A 24114-nucleotide genomic window follows, 5' to 3' on the forward strand; every position below is an offset into this window, starting at 1 on the left:
CAGTCTGAGAAACCATATTCTGCTGATTCCTCATAGCTGAATCAGCAGCTATTATTAACTAATACTAAGAATATTTTGCATTTATATATTCTTTTCATCTAAATATCTCAAAATACTTTTCAAAAGTCAGAAAACATTACTATCCCCATTGTGCGCAAGGAGAAACCAATATGTACAGAGGGTGACTTTCACACAGCAAGCCGGTGGCAGAACCAGGAACAGATTGTAGGTTTCTTGACTCCCATTTATTTGCTTAAACCGTTATAGGCCTTGATCCAGTAAAGATCTTAAACGTGCTTAACTTTAAGCACATGAGTAGTCCTATTAAAGCCAATTGGACTATTTGCTAGGGGTCTGGTCCTGCACCATTGAAATCAATAGGAGTTTTGCCTTTGACTTTAGTAAGAGCAGAATCAAGACCCAGGACAGTACTCGCGCTTAAAGTGAAGAATGTGTATTGCTGGATCAGGGCCATAAAGATTAGTTATCTAGCCCTAGATATAATGGTTCTATATAGATGCTTATTGATCGATTAAAATAAAAACACCAATTTCAAGCGTCTCAACATATAAAAGTTCTGATTTTTATTTTGTTGGTATTTTTTTTCTGATCTATGTGACATCTATGTGTGAATTAGGGGTTGGAGCATAGGACTGGGAATCAGGAATTGTGGTTTTATGTCTGGCTCTTGCTTTGTGTGACCTGGAGCAAGTCATTTCACCTCACTGGGCCAGATCCTCAATTTGTATAAATTGTCATAACTGAATTGAAATCAATGGAGCAATGACAAGTTACACCATCTGAAGATCTGGCCCACTGTGGGTTTCTCCATTTGTTTAAAAAAAATCTCTTATTGGGTACTTTGAGAATAATTGGTTGTAATAGTATATTGAGATCATAGATGAAAGGTACTATGTAAGTGAAAGCTATCATGAGGAAAAACTTCATGTTTCTATAACAACTTTCATAGGAGGATCTCAAAGCACTTCGTAAATGTTAATTACTGTTGTAATGAGCCTGACCACTCAGTATGCAATGGGTTATTTCCACTTCAACATTCATCCAGTAGAGGGCTCCTAAATACTTAAGTACAGAAAAGGAAGAACAGACTGAAGTCACAGGGGACAGGTGCAGGAGAGATTCGAGGCTGTGAAAGCAGGAAACAACAGCCTGGTAGCTGGCTTGGGAGAGGCCAGGCAGCCTGTAGGCTGAGAATGGCAAGAGCTGTATAGACTTACTCCTTAACACCATAACAGGAGGAGAAGAAGTGCAGCCTGCATCCAGGACGGGGGGGGGAAGGTCCTGACTACCCTGGTACTGGACTGCTCTAGGAACTGTGTTAGGAACTGCTGACTTATCTTTTGTTCTAAGCATTAAAATAATTGTGTCTAAGTTAGATGCACCTTTTATTTTTGGCAGCTCTGGTAAAGGAATCTTCATTTGCTCAAAGTGTTTAGCAGAACCCACCAAACATTATGCCTCACGTGCCTACAAACATTTGCCTCTGAGCATGTGGTACAATTGCCAAAATCTAGGAAACTGGTACACTGGGACAACCAGCAGCAGCGCTGGATACAATACAAACACCCCTATATATTATATCTATTTTACAGAGGGTTACAGTGAAGCACAGAGGGCTGAATTCATCCATAGGCCAAAGTTGTCCTTGGCTAAGGGACCAGGAGACGGTGACCTTCAGTTTGTCACTTTTATATCTCCACTGTATTGAAGCTTGCTAGGGACTGGTTCAACCCCCAACACAGATCCAGGCAGTATTTTGAACTGCATGCAGATCACACCCTGAATGTGTGTGCTAGACAATCCTGGTTCAGCAGCTCTGACCCCGGCAACCTGTCTACAGCCCCCCCTCTGGCTTCCACCAGCCTTGGTTACAACCAGCAAGGTGATCCCAACACACTCCCAGTCCTGAATTTCCCCAAAACCAGGTGATCTGCAGTGTCCAGCCTTTTCCTGGACAGTTCAGAGAAAATGTCACAAAAAACATGACAGCTTATTAACTTGGTTTATGGTTAAAATATAAATTTATTAACAAAACAGATATCGGATTAAGTGAGTTCAAGTAGAAGTAAAACCAAACAAAATACAACTCCTCACTTAAAGTCATCCTGGTTAAAGTTGTTACGTTGCTGATCAATTAGAGAACATGCTCGTTTAAAGCTGTGCAATGCTCCCTTATAATATTGTTTGGCAGGCGCCTCTTTGTCCACTGCTTGCAGAAAGAGCACCCTGTTGGAGCTAGCTGGTGGGGGCTTGGAACCAGGGTGGACCGTCAGCCCCGCATCAGCTCCCCGCTCTCCTAAGTTCCCTGTGCGGCAGCCGCCCAGCAGGCTATCAATTGCCAGCAGTTTAGCTGTCCCTCTCACCACTGCCCTGTGCTGCTCCTGCCCTCTGCCTTGGAGCTGCTCCCAGGAGCCTCCTCCTTGCTGTGCCGGGGGGTGGGGGGGGAGGGAAGAAGGCTGCTAATGTCAGGGTGTCCCCTTCCCCCCTGCTCCTGCCCCCCACTCCTTTACCCCATCAACATAGTGCGGGGGAGGGGGAGAAACGGACACGACAGGGCTCAGGACGGAGGGAGCTTGCTGGCAGCAGCCTCTGTCTCAACTTGCTGATCTACATAAAAGGGCAGTGTACTTAAGAGTTGGGTCAGCATACTTAAAGAGCAATGCACATCTCTCTCACACACAGGGTGTGTGTGTGTCTGTTTCTCTGTCATGCTGTCTCCCCTCCCTCCATTCATGCTCGCTTGTAGTGTGTGAGGCTACATTAACAACATGTTACGCCTTGAGGGCCCAGCTGAGTGCTAGTTCATCATTTAGCAGTAAGGCATTCCCTGGGAAATATCTCACTCTCTTCCATCCTCTGACTCTACCACCTGAACCAAGCTTCACAATCATCACTGCTGTGTACAGTAGTAAACTGTTTAAAACTTATAGTGTGTGTGTGTGTGTGATATATATATAATCTTTTGTTTGGTAAAAAAAATTCCCTGGAACCTAATCCCCCTCCCCCACATTTAATTGGGAAATTCGATTCACTTAACATCGTTTGCTTAAAGTAGCACTTTTCAGGAACATAAGTACAACATTAAGCAAGGAAATACTGTATGCTTCTAAAAGTCTAAAACTTAATCTAGCCAGATACAGGCTTTGTTCAGGATAGTTTCTCACCAGTCATTCTTCTTCCCAGCCATGACTGACTTTCCCCTAGTCAGAATCTTCCAGAGAAGTACAAGATGCTGGCTTCCCTTGTCATCTTAGGTGAAAGATCTTGGCCTAACCAGGTTTCTCATCTATACTCAGCTCCAGAGACTTCAAATCCCCCTCCCCCTTGGTTCAAGGACCAATCTTTCTCAGCTTGCAAGACTCTTGTTTCTTTCCATGATTATATCTTCCAAACTTCAATGACTTTCCTTCAAGGGGCAGAATGACTTCATGCTGTTCTTCCCTCCCTGTAGGCTTCCATTGTTTTCAATTGCTCCATTCCTAATTTACATAGGAGACAGGTAAATAGCTATGACACTCCTTCCTGTCCAGGCAAACTATACAGCCTAATATCAAGAACTATCCATAATTCGTTATATAGTGTTAATACATACATTTCATAATGATATTAATCAACAGAAGCTGGGAATGGGAAACAGGGGATGGATCACTTGATGATTACCTGGTCTGTTCATTCCCTCTGGGGCACCTGGCATTGGCCACTCTCAGAAAACAGGACACTGTGCTAGATGGATCTTTGGTCTGACCCAGTATGGCCATTCTTATGCCAGCGTATCATTAGTTTTCAGAAAAGACCTTACTCATGATACACATCTACAATACAGTAATATTGTATATAATCAGTTGATTCAATTACCTATCACTTGAAGTTCAGTCACCAATCACCCCTCCCCCCTATATCTTTACAGACCAGTAAACCTTTGAAATGGATTATTTTAAAAGTAAAAGCCAGACTGAGATTCTCTCTCCTGCTGTATGTATACACTATACTGTCTTCTCCCCCACTTGTTAGTGTGAGGTTTGCCTCTACCCTTTGTTAGCTTGATGGGTCTGTTTACTGCTTATATGTAAATTGAGGAAAACAAACATCCTTTGGTTAGACCTGTTTAACAACTCCCCGACGTAACTTGTTTACACACACTTTAGGTGTAAATTCACCATGTGCTTAATACCACATCGCGTACATACATCATGAGAATATTCATGATTAGTGAGTTACTAGTTTTCAAATGATACCTCACAAGGCATGTTTTTCACAAAGATTACAATAGTGTGTAGGGTGTGAATACAGGGGAGCTTAGTGTCACACTGACCTAAGCCCTGGTGCAGACACCACTAGGTCAAGAGAAGACTTTTCGTTGACCTAGCTACCACCTCATGGGAGAGGTGGATTTACTACATCGATGGAAGAACCTCTTATATTGCTGTAATAAGTGTCTACATTACAGCACTACAGCGGTGGCTGCTGCACCACTGTAACATTTCTAGTGTACACATAGCCCTACTTTCACCTGGCTGTCAATGGTCCCTATCGACCATTCCAGTAGCTAGAAATAACCAGGGTGCAGTAAAGCCCTGGTTATATCCCTCCATCCCCCAACAAGCCTCCCTGTGCTGAAGGTGTAAAGATAACTACTTTGATTGTATATCTGCCAGCAACTGCCCCTATATCCAGAGAATTTCTTGGCGGGGGGGGGCACTTATGGCAACTTTTGGGCTCCTTTACATAAAGGAGCCATGAGGCACAGTTGAATCAGGCCCTGAGTGGTTAAATGACTTGCACAACACCAAACAATAACCGGCAGTGAAGAAGAGAACCCAGGAATCAGTGCTGGTCCCATCGCTACCAATCAAAGAAGTTAAATGGTAATTCACAATAGGATGGAAGTTCTTCTCAACTTTTCAGCTGTTAAAAAGTTGTTAAAAAATTTTAAGACATTTTCCATGAAGCTTTTCCATCACCAGTAATGTGTAAGTGGTTTTTTGTTGTTGTTTTTGTAATTGCTTAGCATTTGTAAATAAATCGCTGTGTTTGACAGCCAGACCTTTGCGGAAAATTGTGGGTTTTTTCAAGGGTAATGCTATTAAATACCCTCATTTGAAAATTATCAGGAAATTTATCACACAAAAAAACTTCTAGGATTCCACTTCTCTTCTTGGGAGGAAACTTACAGATAAACTTTGAAATGAGACTTGTGTGTCTCACAATGCACCAACATGGTTAGAAATCATGCAAACTTTTGTTGCTCTTTAGCTGTATTCCCCCACAGGCTGTATTATAGCTCTCTAACCAGTCCCACAGCATTGAATGATGTCATGGGATCTGCAGTTCAGTGAGATGAAAGGGATAAAGCAGAACCCGCTGGCACTGAGGAAAGCTTCCAACACACAATTCACAACATAGCTTGGGAACTCAATCCAGCCACTCAACTCTAAGCATGTAAGTAAGAATCATGTACATTCTGCTATCACAAAAAAGGGAGAGAGCAGGGGAGAACTAAAGTGATCCATTTTTAAACAAAAGATTTTGAGGATTGGAAGGCAGAATTTAAGAGTACAACTACCTGCTGAAAAGAGAACTCTTTTTCCTCTCCAAAGCACTGCCTTTGATGTATGGCAACTGATCACTGATCAGATTACAAGCATTTGGTCTCAGTGCTCTTCTGCCTTTGATCTGCATGGTTAATTTTATTTTCCTGGATTTGTAGTTTCGTCTGGGCTTGTGCTGACATACTTCTTTTTTTAAAGGAGGTCAGTTAAAAGCAGTTAATACAGAAGCTCTGGCAGTGTGGATTAATTTGCAGAAAGGCTGGCATTTGGAAAAACTTCAGCATATAGCAGGTACTGCATTTAGTATTTCATTGCAATCTTTTATTGCAGGATTTTTCAAAACTGACAATGGTAATTTATATTAGAATGAAAAACTTTGCAAATCTTGATTGAAATGTACACAGTTTAAAAGACACAGACCTATGTAGGAATGCAGTTAAGTAGTTGAGGCAGCATTTTTATTTGGAAAATCTATTATGCAAAGTTTTATTGTGGGCAGGCTACCTAAGAGATACAAAATCAGAGATCTAAACAAGATTAAATTAATTTCAACTAATATTCTTGGTGTATACCATTTTATGCTGTAGGGTTTATAGTCTTTGTCTTTAGCTTTGTCAATTTATATTTATTTAATACAAAGGTTGTAGGACTTAAAAGTGTATTACAGTTTTTCTTTTAATTAATGTAAGAACAGATTAATTATGTCTCTTGCATACCATGTATACTTTATTCTCTCACCTCCTCCTAGGCCATTTGCTAAGTCTATATATAATTCATTCTCCTAGCAATACTTTTAATTGTAATAACTGTGGACTCAGGATACATTTTGAAACAGAAGGTATGTTTTAACTATAAATAATATGTTGATTTGTAAATGTAATGACACTTTTAAGTGCGAAGTTGTTCATTTTAGCATTTAAAACTAGCAAAACTATATAGAGTCCCTCACATACTTACTCATACAAATAACACCTCAGTCTGATATTAGCTTCCTTTAAGTCATTTTTTATAAAATATTAAAAAATCCTTAAGCACACCCAGAATGAAATCCTGGCCCTAATGAAATCAATGGGAGTTTTGCCACTAAGGTCAATGCAGCCAGGATTTCATCCCTAATGTTTTATATTCAGGTCTCCAAAATCATGTTTAAATTTAGTCAGTTACTGTGTGTTTTTAAAAATCTACCACCAATTCCTATAATATGGTTGAGGAATATCCACTCATGGTATTTAAGAATTATATAACGTGCACTAGCATATTTAAGGGACAGAATTTTAGATGAGGTCAAGTCAAGTTTTCACATGTTCAGCACCCACAGTTGGAACCAGGTTTTTAATTGGAGCTGAGCTCTCATTTATTAATCTAATGAAAGGCCAGATTTTCAAAGGAGTTCAACACCCAAGTGCTGAGCATTTTTGAAAATCTGGCCCTAAATATCTATTTGAATACCTTAAACTTTAAATTATCCACCTTGAGTATAGCATTTTACTACAAAACTGCAGATGACAAACAGAGCTGACACAAATCATGATATACTGAATATTCAGCAAAAAGGGTGCTAAAAACAGTAACAGTTTATCAACCTATTAAACATCAAACAGAAGTCTTTATACTTTACTAGAAATGTATATGCAGCTACAACAACATGTAAAAATATCTTCCCCATCCTGGATAAACTTAGGTAAGAAAAGATAAAATTATCAGCACATTTTAAAGATATGCAGGCAGGCTTCATTTGCAAACTTCATTTCATTCCAAACTAAAAAACAACCAGCTATTCTAGACTACGTATATGAAGCACATTTTAATTTTTTTCAAATACCCAGAGATTCTAATAAGTCAGTCCTGGATCAACCAGGCCTGATTTCAACTAATTAACTTCCCACAGCGCCAATTAGATTCACATTCCTTTTTAGAGAGACTATTACATTATAAGAAAGGCAATTAGCACTGTATGAATAATATGTGGTCAAGAAAAGGCATTTTTAAAAGGCACAGCTAGGATAAAAATGCAGTATGTTACTTAGAAAAAACAATTATTGTCTCAATGGATTATTTTTGGTGTGCTTAAAGATGTGTTCCCTGTTTTATTCTGCTGAGCAGACATCTTTTCTTGATCATCGTTTTCTCAACTTCTTGTTATTTTATTGACTTGTACTACCTATTACTTTTGGGAGAAACTGTTTCTAAATCTGCTATTTGCTGTCAAGTAGTAAGAAAAATGTAGAAAAAACTACTGTATTTCACTGGTTTTAGTTCACATCAGAAATCAAAATAGTTATTTCAGTGTATTATGAGCCAAACATAAATAAAATGTCATCATAAGGGCCTGATCCTGCAAATATTTTCATAAGTGAGTAACTTACTGAAGTCAACAGGACTACTAATGTGAATAATACTTACTCAACGTAAGTAACTACTGCAGTATTCCGGCCCTAACATTGCCAAGAGATTCCAGGGATTTTAAGTAATCTTGCCCAATTGTTAAACACAGATCCTTTTCCAGTTTAAATGGCTTGAAATATAATGCTTGCATACAGCAAAATGAGCACTAAAAAGTGAGAGCGCAGTGGGAGATATCAAAGTACAAGAAAAAAAACTTAGGCATTTTGTTAGTTTAAAAAGCAATGCTATAATAATTTAGCCTTTCATGGATCTGGCTTTTAAAGATTTAATAATAATAATAATACTTGGCATTTTAGGGCTTTACATTTACAAAACACAGTATAAACATGGATTAATCCTCAGTTTTAATCTGCACAAAGAGTTCACATTGCTTTTTTTAAGCAAATCTGGCTAGATGAGGACTCATGTAAATATTACTTATTAAACAGGCTTCAGCAGTTCTTGGTTAACATTACTGATCCATTTTCACAGATTGTTTTAGATATCATAAACATTTTGAGATTTGTAATAGCTAAGAATATCAAAAGACATTGTAAGGCTATGCTGACATGGTTTCCAACAGCTGTCATAACAAGGTTAGATCTATCTTAATCTTTGAGATATACAGATACCAATTTCCTATTGCGGCACAATTCCTGCTTTCACAACAGATATGTCATGCAACTTTGCCCTATCAAAAGGGTCAACCTAAGTTACTTCCCAACTGTTTCTCTTGTGCCTTCCCAACAACACAAATCTGCTTTTATAATTTTTGCCAAGTCCTAAAAAGAAACTAGCATTTTTTAAAATAGAGATCAAACATCACCTCATTTAATTTTCAAAAATCACAATTTACATGAAATTGACTCATCCATTTTATGTTCATAGGAAAAATCAGTGATATCTAAAATTATATTACTTTGAAATAAATATCTGAATCTCAGATGCTTAGGAGTAACTCTCAGTGACTCCACAGAGAGAAACAAATATTTACTGGTTTTACAGGTGTCAACACAAAATAGATAACATACTTTTAACAGCTGTCTGTAAATAGCAGAAGGATGTAGAATTCTCAGTGCTCCACAACAGCTGTCACTCACAACAGATGTACCATGGTTGTACTATATAGTATGTCACTCTTTATAAAAATTCCAGTGTCCTACAGTGTTCCCTTTGTCAAGGGTGCTAAAACAAAGTATTCCTCATTAGGCACTTTTCCCCATTAATAAATTATACAATTGTTCAAGTACATTTTAAAAATGTATAAGCTACTTATTCTTGTTGGAACCATTTGCCTCTTATGACCCAACTGAATGTTAAATTCTCTTTTTATCATAGACAGTTGCATGATTAGTGAAAGAGAACTCTATTTTTATGCCATTATAAAGCTCTAAAGTTTGAGTTCTATGGATGAAAACTGCTAAACAAAAGCTAAGGTGGGTGAGGTAATATCTGTTATTGGACCAACTTCTGTTGGTGAGAGAGACAAGCTTTCAAGCACAGAGCTCTTTTTCAGGTCTGGGAAAGAAACTCAAACGCTTGCCCCTCTCATCAACAGAAGTTAGTCCAATAAAAGATATTATTTCACCCACCTTGTCTCGCTAATATCCTGGGGCCGACACGGCTACAACTACACTGCATCCATAAATAAGAGGTAGGCATTATTACCATCTGTTTTGGAGGATTTGAAAAATTCCTTATTACGGAAAGATGGCAATTAGCTATCTAAAATTCCTATTACTTATTGAATATTTTTATTCATAACTTCCAAGTCCATTTCCAGTGAATTTGTTATTCACCCTCTGCTAAGTTTTAGCAATTTCATCAACTGGTTCATTAGAAACAAAGAACCTTGAAATCAAATACTGGCAGAGAAAGTCTTTGGGCTGGATTCTCATCTCAGCCTGTTTCACCTTAGGTCAAGGGTAGCCATCCTGAGCTGAGAAGGAGCCAGAATTTAGCAATGTACATTGCAAAAGAGCCACAGTAATACATCAGCAGCTCCCCCATCATCTCTCCCCTCCCTGTCCCCACTCCTCCAGTAACACCCACCCACCAGCAGCCCTGCCGATCAGCACCTCCCCCTTCTTCCTCCCCCCCACCTCCTGATCAGCTGTTTCATGGTGTGCAGGAGGCTGGGGGGCGGGGAGGGAGCGAGGGCATGGCAGGCTCAAGGGAAGTGATAGGAACGGGTGGAGTTGGGGCAGGGCCTACGGCACAGCCAGGGGTTAAGCAGTGAACACCCCCCAGCACATTGGAAAGTTGGCACCTGTAGCTCCAGCCTGAAGTCAGTGCCTATACAAGGAGCCACATATTAACTTCTCCAGAGCCACAGGTTGGCCACCTCTGCCTTAGATAAAATGCCACTGACTTCAATAGTTATGGATTTACACTAGGGTAAGTGAAAGGAGAATCAGGCTCTTCCAGTTTACCTGTAAAAGGAATATTGCATGCCAGGGGCTGGATTCCATCGAGCAATGTATTTTGATGTTCTTCCACTGCAGTGATAACTGCTTGAATTCTGTAGGATTTTAAATTATTATTTCAGGATATAGAAAAATAAAAAGGAGGAAAAGAGAAAAATAAAAAATATGGGAAGGAGGAAAAGGAAGTGGCACTGTGTGAAGGAAGAAGTATGAGGTGGATACATCTTTTCCTGGCCCACTGCTCTCCTGAAGCAATCAGTATTTTTAGTGAGGGACGGACACAGCGCCCGGGGGATTTATACTAAGTTTGCTCCATGCAGCTGCAGCCCCCGAAGCCCAATCAGTTGATGCTAAATCAACAGCTACCGGCATGCGAGGCAGCACGTGGGAATCCTGGTTTTTAAGAGTTGGGCTTTTAAGAGTGAAAATACGCCAGTAAATCATCCAGCCTCATCACCGGACTCTGGGGAGCTAAGGGCTGGGCTCCACCCCTGGGGCTCTCAGAAAACGGGTCAAGCTCACGAGCAGGGAAACCTCGGATCATTTTGCTACCCGAGTCCCTCGTGGTTTGATTAGACGCGCCTCGCCCAATGCGCCGGAGAGTTTCTTGTTCCGCTTCACCTGGCGCAGTCACTTTCCCCCTCCGACGGGCCGCGCCGCCAGCCAGGCCTCCAACCCAGCGGCCGTGCCGCCAGCCCGGGCTTTTCGGGACTCCTGGGGCAGGCGGAGAGCGGTCAGGCCTGACTGGCTCCCAAGTCCGTCACCCGACCGACACTGGAGGCCCAGCATCGCCCCCTACCCCGCCCCGCGCGCTGCCCGGCTCGCCCCCTGAGGCGCCTCCACACCAAAACGAGGCGCCGCGCCAAGAGCCCCCCCTTCCTCCCCGGAGCTGTGGCGCGTTCTCGGCTGAAACGCACGTGCGGGAAGGGACCCAAGAGAAACCCGCCGGAGCCTGCCCAACCGCCGCCCTGGCCTGGCCCTCGCAGCTTCGCCCTCCTACCTCGGCAGCGCTGGTACCCGCCCCGGAGCGCCTGCTCCTGAGGCGTCACGTGGCGCCCCGGTGGCCGATTGGCTGCCCTGGGTCACCTGAGCGTCCTCGAGTCCAGCCCGCGAGGGGAGGGAGGGGAAGCGGCGCGCTGTTGCCTAGGCTACGGGAGAGCGGAGAGAGCGCTGGGCAGAGGCGGCTGAGTCGGTGCGGGACCATCGCGGCGGCAGGTGCGTGAGCGCGACCCTCGCGGGTAGCCGGGGAGCGGAACGGTTGGGAACAGGAGGCGGCGGCGGCTGGGGCAGGTAGGAGCAGGGGCGGTGGCGGGTGGGTGATGAGGGGCTGGGGGCTGGTAGGAGGTGGGGCAGGAGGCCTGAGGAGGGGCTGCGGCTGGGTGGGGGTAGTAGGTTGTAGCGGGGCAAAGGGCTGCGAGCGGGGAGTGTTGAGAGACTCTCCAGCTCCCCCGAGAGTGGCCTTGCCCGGGGTCAGTTGCTGCTAGGAGCAGTCCCAGGAGCCCCTGGCGTGCCCCGATGCCTTCCCCCTCCCTGCGTCCCGCATCATGCTGCTGCCATCAACCTGCCTGCGCTGCGGCACCAACAGCAGCACTTGCATTGCAAGGGGAGGCAGTACTGGAAGTGATGGAAACAGCCTTCCTCACGAAACATGCTCTTTTTGTTTATTTCACTTAATTTCATCTGTTCCATAATGTATCCAGCTCTGCCCCCTCCTAGCTCGTATCCCAAAGCGCTGCAGAACGTATGTGAACGATGCCAAGCAAAATAAAAGCTCATGATAGATAATGTGGTAGCTATGAGCTTTGCTCTGCAGATCTTAACAGCTAAGAGCTACTTCTGCAAAGCAGACAAAAGGGTTTTGATCAGCCTGAGAGAGGTACTGAAAGCAAAATGTTTCTGAAAGACGTGTCTTACTTTTCATGATGATGTTTTGTTTGTAAAACTTTAATACATTACTATTTACTTGAAATAATTTTGGGACAAGCGATAATAGGACAGAAACTGGCACAGTCTCTTTAGGCTGGGTGGGAGTTGGAAGTTAAAAATTCACAATTGTGCTCTTTTGAAAACTCTTTGGTTATTTAAAGAGACAGACATCATAAAAATTATCTAATCTGACCTTGGAGATAAAGCTTTAGCTCAGTCAAAATGAATGAACAGTCCTGACAATTGATACTTGTTTAACATTTCTACATTTACTGTACAGTAAATCTTTGACATGGATGGTTTTATTGCATTAACAATAGGGTTCAGTTGTGTTAAATATGAGCAAAACAACACATTTATTCAGGTCTGTGAACAGGCTGGGTAATTACTAGGTAATCTTACTCAAGTACAGTTTCACTTTTATCACATTTTAAGACAACTTCATATATAAACAGGAAGCTTTTCATTGTATAAACAAGGTTTATAGACGTGGGAGTAAGTTTATTTTTGTATGATTATTTATCACATTTTATTTCAGAGAGTTGTACTCTATTAGTAAATGATTTACTGTACTACTTTAAGAATGTGAGCGGTTTGGATTGTTGACTAAGGAGATAATGATTTAATTTTACTGATTTCCCCTCCCCCCCTTCTTACCTTACATCAGTTTTTTAAGAATGACTGATTCCCTTTATTCTATATTTTCCAGTTTCAGTTCCAGTACAGGAGAAGGCTGATCATACTAGCCCAGTTCTGTGCCTATCCCAAACCTCTAAAAAATGGCCTGGTTAAAAGTAACACAGTAGGATCTTTTGAAAGTCCAGTAATACATAAAAGCAGCTCTTGTTATTTTTTAGATAGGTACAATAATCATAAGGTTAAATATTGAGTAGTTAATAGAGCAGGACACTTCTGAAGCAATCTTGATAAAAGAGCCAGCAGTGTATAGTAATATAAATGGAATGCAAGAGCATCATATAGACATTTCCATTTTTATTGTACTGAAACGTATTCATAGGTATCTACAATTGAAGTTCTAATATGAGATTTTACTCAGAAAAGTAATTTATTTTAGAAATTGAAGAGTAAGATAAGTTAAACATGCAGCAATATTACATGCTACAGGCCTGATCCTGAAACATGTGAGTAATAATTACTCACATAAGTAGTCCAATAAACTTCAGTGGAATTGGGACTGCTTTTCTGAGTAAAAGTCTGGCCCTGTAAAATCTCTCTCTTGATGTAGTTATAGACAACGCTTCACCATTTTGTGCTTTTCTCACTGAATGATTTCCTTAAAAGAATAATTTGTGTTAGTCCTGGATAATGATCAGCTGGTATAATAGTTTGATCAGCATGTATTTGGTACACATCACTCACAAGCAGCAAAGCCAAGGATAAACAGTACAGTTCTGACCCAACTCATGCTGATAAAACCTTTATGCCACACCTAACCACAATGTATTCTGCAAATATGACATGACAGATAAATCCTGTTTTAGGAACACTTTTAGAAAGTTTTAAAAATTATGGCCCTTTTTTTTACCTGTGCCTTTGTTAACTATGAGTCCAAGAATACAGTGCTCCGAGAGAGAAAATACCTCACAATTTATGTGAAAAATCTCTAAAAAATGGACTAAATTAGCTTTTCTAGACATTGTAATGTGACAATTTTAAGGTCTGGTATCCCAGGCCTTTACAGAGGCAGAAGTGAATGCATGGCTGCCAAGTTTTGTGTAGTTCCATGTGTGACATTTTATGCAATTCTGAAGTGTTGATTTAGTGGTGGTGAATGATATCGGATAGGCAGCAGATTTCCCACACAGGCTTCCCTGGAGTAGAGAGGGTAGGTTCAGCCAGGCAGGACCTTATTCCTTGCACACTTTACTCCAGGGGGCATTCTGCACCAAAAAAATAAAAATTCTGCACACATTTTAAAATGCTGCAAAAATCTGCAAATTTTCTTTGTCAAAATAACACTACATAACCACACCAGTTTCAATTATTTTGGTAATTTATTTAAAAATACCTGTCAGTGAGTATCTTTGTAACAATATAGACACACACATTTTTCCCCAAGAATAGAGAGTTAAAGAAACCCCTATGACAACACAGTTTCTGCTTCTCTGCCCCTCTCCCGCCAAACCCAGTTGGGGAGCCAGACACCCACAACCCCTCCCCTGACAGAGGCCAGCCATGGCTCCCACCCAGCCAATTCACCCAAATCTCCTTACCCCCATACCCAGCCACGCCCCGGCTCAGATACCTGCACCCACTCTCCACCCAAGCCCAGCCATGCCCCCCACCAGCCCAGACACCCGCCCCCCTCCCAGAGCTCAGGGATCCAGAGGGGAAACAGCCTGATGCTCAGTACCAGGCTTGCATGTAGTTTCCTGTGTCACCCTTTCCTTCCCTCAGGGCATGCTGGGAACTGCAGCTGCCAGGAACCCTCTAGCTCCCTCCCTCTCCCCCAAGCACTGTCTTCTATGTGCGAGCTGCCGCTCTAGTGGGTCCAGTGGCACCTAGCAGCACTGCAGCTTTTTACTGTGGGGGAAAGGAAATTCTGCATGCACAACATTAATTTCTGTAAAATTCTGAATTGCCCAGTGGCACAGAATTCCCCCAGGAGCATACATTCTCCTCTGCCTGAGGGGACAGAGTTTGTCCCATTCCTACCTGCTCAGAAACACCCTGAAGCCCGACCCCTCCACAATGAGTGTGACACAATAGCGAACGAGACAGACAGAGTCTCTCTCTCACATGCATTTCTGCTGGCTGCTCCAGGTGCCGGAACCAACCTGCCTGCACTGCCACTACTTTACCGCTGCCGCTCTTGTGGCTTCCCTTTGCTTCCCCATCAGAAGTCATTTTTCTGCAGGGAAGCAAAGAAATCTTCAGGAACATTAATTCTGCGCACACACAGTGATGCAGAACTCCCCCCAGGAGTATCACTTCATAATAAGTGAGGAAAGGCTTTTGGGGAGCTAGAGGTAACCAGGGGTGTCTTGGGGGAAGTGATGTTGCTGTGAGGGAGGAAACAAAGAGGGGGAGGGGTTATACAGTGGTGCAAGCTCCATTAGTCCCTTCCCTCCTATTAGTTTGTGTCCCTATCTTTTGTTCGTTAGCCCTTGTCCCCACAAGAGGTCCTGCTTCTCCCTTTGATCCTGGGCCCCTTCCCTTTGCTTACCTTTCCTGTCTGTAAGGCACTGATTCTGCTAATGCCACCTCCTTCGCACCTTGTGGCCGAGAACTGGCATAGAGAGTAGAGAGCAGTCAGAAGTGGAGGCAGAGAAGCTGCCTGCTGAGCAGGTGTTATAGTGGTCTGTGTTGGCAGGCAAGATAAACTGCAGCCCAAACTTCTTGCCCAGAGCCCAGTGGCAGAATGCATGACACTCACTCTGGGCCATGGGAATGCATGAGGAATAGCTTGCATGTATGAGTGTCAAGTGGAGTGTGTGACATTTGGCAAATCTGTGAATTATGAGCCCACTGGGAAGTTGGGACTCTTCCCATTCCTGTGATATAAAATCTCCTTTAACAGGCATCCCAAGCCATGAAGTAGCAGCTTAAAAATAATGACACTTATGGAAAACCTGTTACTGGGTCAGAACTTAATCTTGCCAATCCTGAGATGCAGGCTGGTATGTTTTTCCTGGTAAAATTCTACATTTAGGAGGAGAAGGAAGAGCTATTTCTGTGAAAGATTAAGAGCTGAATGTTAAATTCTGAAAGACAAGGGATTATTGAACAGAGGGCAGGCGAGACAGTCTAATGCAGGGATTGGCAACCTTTGGCATGCGCTTGCCACGATAAGCACCCTGGTGGGCCAGGCCAGTTTGTTTACCTGCTGCGTCCACAGGTTTGGCCGATTGCGGCTCCCACTGGCTGCGGTTCACCGCTCGAGGCCAATGCAGGCAGTGAGAAGAGACGGCCAACACATCCCTCGGCCCATGCCGCTTCCCGCAGCCCGCATTGGCCTGGGATGGCGAACCGTGGCCAGTGGGAGCCGCGATCAGCTGAACCTGCAGACCGCATGCCAAAGGTTGCCAATCCTTGGTCTAATGTGCATGATAAATTTATCACATGGCTCTTTAATTTATTTTATGATCTCACACTCACCACATATGAGGAGATGTGTGCATATATAATGGGTCATATATGGTCTTTTACAAAATTGAGTGGAGTGTATGACCTTTGTTCACATTTCCTAATATAGTTTGGGTTAATATATCACTGTGCATCTGTACATGGAATTACTTTTTTACATCATTTTCAAATGTCCTTATTTTCATAAATAAAAAAACTCAATTGGGTAGATTTCTAAGTAGTAGTGGTATCTGTGGAAGGTGGGAAAATCTCTAAATTTGTTGAACTAATATCTGAAGGCACTCATTCAATGCTTGGAGAAACATCCATTAGCTACTTGTTACTTTGAATACACAGAATAATTGGCTAGTGTCCAGCTGACATCAACGTAATGCCAAGTTGATACCGAGAGAGAACAAATTTGCCCAATGGCAAGCTATTATTAAGCACTGCAATGTCTACTTTTTAAGCAGCACTTTCAAGTTTGAGACAGAAACAGGAAACGTGCAGCTGGCACAGTTACGTCTCTTTCAAGACTTGCTTTCAGATGAGTCAGTTATTAGTGTACCTCAACCACTCCGATTATTTTTATCTACATTTCAGCATGAGGAGTGAATTTTTTTTTACTCTCTACTCTTGGTACAGAAGTCTTATGTTGTATACTGATCATTCTGCTTCTTACATATAATAGCTGTTATCTCTCCTGGGATTTTGTTTTAGCGGAACAATAACTTAAATAATTGCATGATATAAAACCACAGTCATACATCTCTGCTGAAAGGATTTGAATACCTTTTGCGCCGATTAAGCCTGACTAAGTGTCCCTGAAGTTTAAGAACCAGATGTTCACAAGTTTCCTTTGCAAGTTCTGATATTTATTTAGAGCTTAAACCCAGATATCCTTTTGATAATTTTTCATTTTTAAAGCTGAGAAAAACTGGGAGATTGGTAACATTATTTACAAAATGAACAGTCAACATATGGTACAGCAAAACATGTAGATGAGTTGTGAAAGTCTGATAGTTAGATGCCAGTTCAAAAACACTTGGTTTTTGGAACTTGATTCTGAGTTGTAACATTTTGGAACTCCTGATGTTTGAAGGTGTTGGTTTTGGCAACAGAGTTATAAAGCTGGTAGATTTTTTTTCAATAGAAAATATTTCACAGTTGCAATAAGAGAAACATTTCTACACTTAAGCCAACAAAAATTTGTCAATTTAATACAGTGTGCACCTCTGTATGCTTCTTAGGTTCTAAAAATCTACAAACAATATGCTGTAATAGGATAATTTTACAAGGAACACAGTGTAACTCCAAAAGCGAAGATATAGGAATGTATCAGAAAGGAAAGGTTCTTTAGAATAGAGTTTTCTGTACTGATGATCAGTCTTTGCCATCTTTTGACATTTGTTTTTATTCCACTTGTGATTACAGTATAACATTATAATAGTCAAAATGTATATATATCACTGGCTTTGTTTCAGCACTAGTTTTAATAAATTACATGTTTGCCAACTGATTTTAACACTATTAAAGTTTCAGGTTATTGCATATTGGAAAAAATATAGTATGAATGGGGCTTCATTTCACAAAGTTAATACAGTTTTATTGCAGTAAAACTATTACCTATAGCAAGTGCTACATCTGGTAGCTAATAAATCAAGCTGTTCTTAAGTTATGGAAAAATAAAGAAGAATTTAAGTGACTTGCTCTGAAAAAATATCCAGACTGTTTAGATTATGCCATAGCTTCATATTTGGGTAATTTTTAGTACACTTTAGCAAGATCATTTATATGGGTCATTTTATATAGAAGTGTTAAAATAGTTATCAAAACAACAATTTTACATTCACAATGAAATAAAACAGACAAAAGTACGCATTTCTCAAAACAGAATTGCTGTTTTTTTTATTATTTTTTTTAAATGTAAATGAAAAATCCCATATTTGAATTTTGTGATAGTGTTGTGATTCTGGAAATCACTATTTAGTGTGTTATAGATTCCTAATTATATTCATATTATATTTTGTTTACCCCTTGTCAAATAAAATGTATTACTGAGTGTAGTGAGTTGGTGTGGCTCCCCTCCTGCCCAGCAGAGGGAGCGCCCTTACAGACACCTAAGTGGGTGGAGCCACCGCCGCCTGTTCCCATCCCCCAGAAGTCAAGGGGCGGGACAGGAAGTATAAAAGCCGGCCACCAGAGCTCAGTCAGGACCCAGCCGCTGCAGGGAGCAGACGTGCCACCGGGAGCTCGTGACTGGGAAACCTCCCGGACCTGGGGCAGCCACCCAGACTGGCCGGAGCTTCCCCGCGCCCACTACCCGGAGGAGCCCCCGGAGCCTCCCCGTCCCTGCTGCTACCCCGAGAAGCCGCCCAAGCACGCCTGGCCGGACTTCCCCAAGGAGCTGCCGGACCTGCCACCAAGCCCTGGTCGAGAGCAGCCCATGCTGGTGGACTGGCCTGGGACCAGTGCCACGGACGAGGTAGGCCCTGAGGGGGGAATTGGAAGTAGCCCGGGGGTAGCCAACCCCAGTCAGGCTGCAGACACGCACGAACCTATGTCAGTGTGTTGTGGTCAGGATCCCCACTGACCGTCAGCAGTGATAGCCGCTGCTAGGGCCCCGGGCTGGAACGCAGTGGGGTGGGTGGGCCTGCGTCCCCGCTGCCATCCCACTGCGTCCCAGCCTGGGGCCCTAGCAGCGGCTATCACCGCTGACGGTCAGTGGGGATCCTGACCACAACACACTGACATAGGTTCGTGCGTGTCTGCAGCCTGACTGGGGTTGGCTACCCCCGGGCTACTTCCAGTTTCCCCCTCAGGGCCTACCTTGTCCGTGGCACTGGTCCCAGGCCAGTCCACCAGCATGGGCTGCTCTCGACCAGGGCTTGGTGGCAGGTCCGGCAGCTCCTTGGGGAAGTCCGGCAAGGCGTGCTCGGGCGGCTCCTCCGGGAAGTGGGCGCAGGGAAGCTCCGGGGGCTCCTCCGGGTAGTGGGCGCGGGGAAGCTCCGGCCAGTCTGGGTGGCTGCCCCGGGTCCGGGAGGTTTCCCAGTCGCGAGCTCCCGGTGGCACATCTGCTCCCTGCGGCGGCTGGGGCCTGACTGAGCTGTCCCGCCCCTTGACTTCCGGGGGCCGGGAACAGGCGGCGGTGGCTCCGCCTACTTAGGTGTATGTAAGGGCGCTCCCTCTGCTGGGCAGGAGGGGAGCCACACCGACTCACTACACTGAGGAATAGACTAAATGGATTAAGTGCACATAATTTCCTAATCAAATAGTAATTGAACAGTCAAATCAAAGCAATTTAAAAGCTATAAATTTTCAGTTTTATGTTTACTTCAAATTATTCTTAATTGCCTGACTTAATGCTTTCCTGCCTTTATAGCGTTAAAGAAAATAAATAATTTATTTCATTTTCTTCTGTGAAAATATGAATTTTTGATACTGGAAAATGGAGTAGAGTTAAATTCTGCCTCTATTGAAGCCAATAAGAATTTTGCCATTGACTTCAGTGGGGCCAGGATTTCATCCATGTTGTTTATTTCAAAGGGTGCAATAGCCATCTTAACGTTTATATACTATTTTTTCCTTAATTTTTTAAAATTTACCTATATAATAAAAAATCCACATTCATGGAGTTTAAAGCCAGAAGGGACCATTAGATCATCTAGTCTGACCTATGTATCACAGGTCATTTAAATTTCACCTGGTTACCCCTATATTGAGCCAAATAACATGTTTGGCTAAAGTATATCTTCCAAAAAGGCATCCAGTCTTGATTTGAGACTTACAAATATGTATCTAATTTGAATTTGTCTGACTTCACATGCCAGCCATTGAGTCTTCCTATGTCTCCTATAGATTAAAGAGTTTTTAGTATTCAGGTATTTTCCCCCTGTGAAAGTACTTATACAGTGTACCCAAGTCACCTCTCAATCATGTTTTTTTATGAACGAAAGAGATTTAACACTCTAAGTCTATCACTGTAAGGAATGTTGTGGCCCTTTTCTATACTCATTCCAATTTTTCAATATCCTTTTTAAAATGTAGACATTCAAACTGTATGCAGATTTCCAGTATCGATCTCACCAGTGTTGTATACAGAGGTAAAATTACCTCCTTTACTCCTACTTGTTACTTCTCTGGTTATACATCCAAGGATTACATTTGTCCTTTTTGCCACAGCATTCCACTGGCAGCTCATGTTGAGTTACTTATCTGTTGTGACTTCTAAATCCTTTTCAGAGTTGTTGATTTCCTGGCTACAGTCCCCCATTCTGTAGATATGGCCTGCATTGCTTGTTCCTAATTGTGTAACTTTGCATTTGGCTGTATTAAAATGAATTTTGTTTGAATTGGCCCAGGTTACCAAGTGATCACGCCATGTAACTGCCCTGTTATCATTATTTACCACTATCCCAATCTTTGTGTCATCTGCAAATTTTATAAATAGTAATTTTATATTTACTTCCTGATCACTGATGAAAATGTTTAATAGGGTTTGGCTTAGTACTGATTCTTGGGGCATCTTGCTAGAAACACCACCATTCAATAATGATTTCCTATTGTCAACTACTTTCTGAGATCTGTTAGCCAGTTCTTAAACCATTTAACATATGCTCTATTCCAGGGTGGATTGATTTAAATCAAGGAGATTTAAATCAGCAAGTGGAAAGCCTCAATTTAAATAAACTTTCTCATTTGTACTGCCTTTATTTTGTTACCTAGGAGGGTACACTATAACTATATACATTTATTTAAGCAATTATATAGCTTAATATTTTCAGATTCCTATTACTTGGACATCTTACTATGTTAGAAAATGTTGAAATATATATTGGTTATATCCTAGATAATTAACTTTTTGCTCATGATTTATGTCAAGCTCTATTAGGATGGTAACTGGAATTTAAACACACACAACAGCATATAAAATTTATTTTTATTAAACCAAACAAGTCCTTAACACAATACATGACCTATTGTGCCATATTTATAAAACTTGACCTCAAAAGTTAGATTTTTTCACCTGATTCTTTCTTTATATAGAAAAGCAGCATTTAACTCAAAGTTTTTGATAGAGACTCATGGATTCAGTGTATTTATTTGTTATTAAAATGTTTTAAGAGATTATAACAAGTTTAGACCTTAACATATTTTGTATTAAATTCAGATTTCATTTTAAGTAGGTTTACTTAAAAAAAGGAAAATTTAAGATAATTTGAATAAAATAAAAAATCTGATTTTTTTACTTTTTTTTTTTTTAATTCTTGGGGTTTTTTTATGTACTCTGCTCTATTCTTATTATAAATTCCCATTTGTTTGTTTTTAATCAAAATGTGTGGTACTAAGTTAAATATCTAAGTATATTTCTTGCAGTTACTTTATCAACCATACGCGTGATCTCATCAAAGATTTTAAAAGGTTTGTTTGACAAGTCCTATTTTCCGTAATGCCAAGTTGACTGGCATTAATTATATGCCTCTCTTTAATGCTTTATAAATTAATTCTTATATCAGCTTTTCCATTTTTTTGCCTGGAATCGACATCAGGATAACCAGCCTTCAGTTATTTGGGTTGTATCCATTACACATTTTGAATATTGGCACAAAATTAGCACTCTTTCAGTCTTCTGGAATTTCCCTGGTATTTCAAGATTTATTAAAAAATAACATTGTCAGCCAGAGATTTCTTCAGCCAACTCTTTTAGAACTCTTGGGTTCAAGTTATCCATGCCTGCTGATTTAAAAATGTTTATCCCTCATAGATGTAAACATCCTCCTCAGTTACTAATTAACTGTAATCCTCATATCCTTTGTCATCCTAATATGGTGTCCTTATATCATTCTGCTTCTTTCCAAATATGGAACAGAAATATTTATTGAACACTTTTGCCATTTCTGCATCACTATTAACAGTTTTACCATCTCCGACTAGTAATTGTCCTATACCATTGTTAGGATTTCTTTTGTTCCTATTATACTTAAAGAAAACTCCTTATTGTTCTTAGTCCTACCAGCTATGTTTTTCCCCTGATGGCTTCAGCTTCCCATATCAATTTTCGACACCTCATAATTTCTAATTTATATTGATTGCTATCTATTTCCCCCTCTTTGCATTTGTTACACATTACTCTTCTAATTGATACCTTTGTTACAGTTCAGGGCAAGTGCACCTTTATTTCCCCTCCCTACTCTCTTGAGGGCACCTACTCTTGGCTCTGGGCTCCTCAGCTGTCACCTCTCTTGGGAGGAAACCCATGTCACTCTTCCTCCTGATGGAGTGTTTTCAGGCTGCACAGTTCCTTGCTTGTACTGTGATATCCCTGGCAAACCAGACTACGTAAACAGGCCAGCATCTGTGTTTTGCATTCTCTCTAAAGGGTATGCACAGCTGTAATTGCATGAACAAGTTACCACACAGCTCTTTATAAGCAAGCACACTTATTCCTAAACTGTTTTTAACGTTTTCTCTGTAATGCTTTTAATCAAAGAACCTACAGGCATGCTAATAAGCCTACTAGAGATTTCCTGCCAACTTCAACAAGGGCTCTTGTAGGAGTCAGTCCTTCAAACCCCACCAATGGGTTTTCCTGTGGTTACCAGTTGATAACAGCTTTAACTCAGAAATAGCACACCCATGAATAAGTTACTCTTCCCTTTATAAAGCTTGGGCCTTTGATCTTGAGACTCCAGGAACAAGTAATCAGCAGATAATGGTCCTCTCCTCAGAACATAGCTTCAAAAGACTGGGTTGTGTATAACTGAAGGTTGAGGATTTGCTTTCACCTGCCGTTAGAGATTCTCCAGGCAAACTACTTGACTCTGTCCCAAAAGTCAGTTCTCATCTGGTACATTATTCAGTGTAATCCTTTGATGTTCATACCACTTCTCAGGGCTCACATCATCACATCCTCCCACCTAATGAGGTTGCATACAATCCCAGCCCACAATAATACATAACTTTTGCATTTAATGCAATGGACTCCAAAGTTACTTAAACTTAATTCAATAAAGTTTTTCAAGGATATTGGAAGAAATTGCCATATCTGTCACATCTAGGGTGGCCAATTTTGGTTGGATGTATTCCTGGAGGTTTCATATTTAACATAATCTTTAATGAAAGATTAATCTTTAATTCCTGGAGACTCCAGAACAATCCTGGAGGGTTGGCAACCCTACACAGCTTTCACTTTACTTTGGAACCAGGTTAGACTTTTAGCCAATATTGTCTTGATTGTGGAATCATGGCTTTTTGGCCATTTAATAAACTTCTTCTTTAAGAACTTCCAATTTTCATTCATTTTTTTTCTGTGTACATTTTTCCTCCCAATGAATTTTACTCATAATTTTCACTGGTTTGGGAAAATTAGCTCTTTTGAAGCACCAGGTATTTATACTGGGCCAGTCCTCTGTTTGCCTGTATTGAGTGTAATCAGAGAATGATCCTTGATCCCCAGGCAACCACCAACTTCTAGTTCAGTGATTAATTCATGTTTGTTGTCATAATGAGGTCCACAGTAGTTACCTCATGTTGCGTGTAATATCTCATGTTAGAAAATTAAAATCTATAATGTTCAGAATCTCATGCTATTTTCTGGCTTAATGTACTGGTCTATAACAGACCCCTACCAGTACTCCCTCTTGGGCTTTGTTAGTTAGCACATTGATACATATGCATTCAAGATCTTATTGATAACTCAGAATCACAACTCTAAAACAGGT

General features: G+C 41.4%; 2 protein-coding genes across 15 annotated transcripts in view; one reads left to right on the forward strand and one right to left on the reverse strand.

Moving 5' to 3' along the window:
* Positions 1-11463, reverse strand: part of SACS (sacsin molecular chaperone) — a 232554-nt gene extending 221091 nt beyond the window's left edge. For 6 of the 9 annotated variants that reach the window (XM_039537011.1, XM_039537042.1, XM_039536892.1 and 3 more), the window contains exons 1-2: positions 11382-11460; positions 10388-10476 (exon numbers count right to left, since the gene is read on the reverse strand). The gene's annotated coding sequence lies outside the window, so the exon portion shown is untranslated. The other 3 variants (XM_039536927.1, XM_039536909.1, XM_039536976.1) reach the window with 3 other exon arrangements.
* The window catches only part of TNFRSF19 (TNF receptor superfamily member 19), a 101575-nt gene continuing 82825 nt past the window's right edge, over positions 5365-24114 (forward strand). The window contains exons 1-2 of one of the 6 annotated variants that reach the window (XM_039537076.1): positions 5365-5460; positions 5769-5861. The gene's annotated coding sequence lies outside the window, so the exon portion shown is untranslated. Of the gene's footprint in view, positions 5461-5768; positions 5862-11167; positions 11672-21769; positions 21815-24114 lie in introns of those variants that run through there. The other 5 variants (XR_005598013.1, XM_039537057.1, XM_039537093.1 and 2 more) reach the window with 5 other exon arrangements.

Source organism: Mauremys reevesii, linkage group 1 (assembly GCF_016161935.1).
Source record: "Mauremys reevesii isolate NIE-2019 linkage group 1, ASM1616193v1, whole genome shotgun sequence".
NCBI classification, from domain to species: domain Eukaryota; kingdom Metazoa; phylum Chordata; order Testudines; family Geoemydidae; genus Mauremys; species Mauremys reevesii.